Source organism: Mus pahari, chromosome 1 (genome assembly GCF_900095145.1).
Source record: "Mus pahari chromosome 1, PAHARI_EIJ_v1.1, whole genome shotgun sequence".
NCBI lineage: Eukaryota > Metazoa > Chordata > Mammalia > Rodentia > Muridae > Mus > Mus pahari.
In genome coordinates, this window is record NC_034590.1 from 165,896,564 (window position 1) to 165,898,934 (window position 2,371).

Genomic DNA, 2,371 nt, shown 5'->3' on the forward strand with positions numbered 1-2,371 from the left:
AGAGAGAGAGAGAGAGAGAGAGAGAGAGAGAGAGAGAGAGAGAGAGAGAGAATTCAAAATGCCTTACTTTGGTCTCTATGTACACCTCACACAGACCTGCACATTTACACACAAATTTAACTTTTAGTGTAGAAATATCATACCATGATAAAATTGTTTGAGTCGCCAGCAAAAATTTATACTTCTACATACATTCCTGTGGTTAAGATCATGTGGAAAAGTCATCCTATGTGTCCCAGCCTGGGGACTCATGACTTCCTGAGAAGAATGTTCTCCTGAACAAGTGAACAAGTGAAGAATGTTCACTACACTTTTTGAAAACCATTTACTATAGTCCTGGTACTCACAGCGTTTCCAGACTCCCCGAGTACTTGTAGATGCCAGACTGCTAAAAGAGATTTAAGAAAGAAATTAAGAGTCTCAAACAGACAGACCTGTAAACAGCTCACAAAGCAATTATCCATGAAGTGGAAGTTCTGGTTTCTTCAGAGGATCCGTTGTGTCGTGTGTTGTTTTTCTGCAAGCTGTCTCATAAGTGTTGTGCTGAAGCAGACACGGGAGAGGATTTTTACTGGGAAAGACACATGATGTTCCTCTGGAGGCTGTCTTGTGAAAGGCATGAGACACTGTGCTGGAGCGGATACTTGAGAGGGCACATGGTTATTTAAAAGGCTATGAATATAACCCAACAGACAGTGTTAGGCCGCTCTTCCATTGGTTCACCTTGCAATGCTTTGCTGTACTTTGCAGATCCTGTCATGATGTCGTAGAGAGAAAAGAACCAGAGAACTTCTGGTGGTGTTCTAGCTGCCTCTTGTCACTTGTGTGGACTTGTGCCAATTCAGCTTATCCTCATGGTTTCTTCTGAATTGGGCTGCCACTACTGATATGTGCTTGGAATCACCCCCAAAGAACGACTTCTAAAGAGGTACACATCTCCTGTTTCCTATTAACCTTTCATTCCCTCTACCTCTGGTATGTGGGCTAGAGGGGAGGTTGAACCATTTAAGAACCCTAATTAAAGTAGGTTTTGAAAAATCTAAGCCTACATACCCAGGCTAAAGAGGCAGGCTTGAAGGTGGATATATCAGAAATAAGGTATCAAGTAGAGTCTGATGGTGCCAGGAAAGCTAGCCACAAGGAGAAATCTGCCTCAGGCTGGTTTGCATGCATTTATTGAATAGCTCATTTGATATCCTTGGAGATTCAAAACTAAATGATTTCTAGTCCTGAAGAGCCAGAAACATGGCACGTGTGGGGGATGAATTTCTTCTGTCCCCTGAAACACAGTCAGCTTAATAAATTGATTTAGCTTTGAAACCCTGAGATTCCTGTTGCTATTGGGTGTGCCAGGACCTTGTAGAGGAAATAACCCCTTCTCTAGACCAATAGTGAGTCGTTTAGTGAGTGCACGTACCTGTCAAATCCCAGTGCATTCTAACTGCAGCCTTAGGACTTCGTAGGAATCATCATTCCTGCCCGGGTGATGAGAAACACTAAGCCCCTGAATAGTTACATGGCTTTCTGACCTACATGAATACAACTAACCTTGCTAATGCATGATCCCTGCTATGAGCTAAGGAATAAGAAACTTACACTAAAATATCAGATAACACGCTATTTTCTTTTGGGGGGGGTATTTTCTTTACGTTTCAAATGTTATCCCCTTTCCCAGTTTCCCTCCTCCAAGAAACCCCCTATCCCATCCTCCCTCCCCCTACTTCTATAAAGGTGTTCCTCCACACTCCCAAACCCAACTCCCACCCTTGATTCCCCTACACTGGGGCATCTATTGAGCCTTCATAGGACCAAGGACCTCTCCTCTCATTGATGAATGACAAGGCTATCCTCTACTACATATGCAGTTGGAGCCATGTGTACTCCTTTATTGATGGCTTAGTCCCTGGGAGCTCTGGGGGGGGGGGTCTGGTTGATTGATATTGTTGTTCTTCATATGAGGTTGCAAACCCCTTCAACTCCTTGAGTCCTTTCTATAACTCCTCTATTGGGGACCCTGTGCTCAGTCCAATGGTTGGCTATGACCATCCGCCTCTGTATTTGTAAGGCTTTGGCCGGGCCTCTCATCTTCACTAAGAAAGTCTTGTCTTTAGAACAAAATCCAGCAGGACTAGTAATATGATTGGTGATAAAATCGATGCAAATGCTACCACAAGCCCCTTGGCTTGCTACAAGGTAAAAGTAGTGTGTGGACTAGGAGCCATCTGTGAACTATACTTTGATACAGCCCTGAACAGTGTTTAGACTTTCACAAGGAGAAAAACGAGGATTCAAACCCAAACATGTCTGCCTTCAAAGTCACCCCTCTCTCTCTCTTTTTCTTTTTCCAATTTTTATTAGGTATTTACTTCAT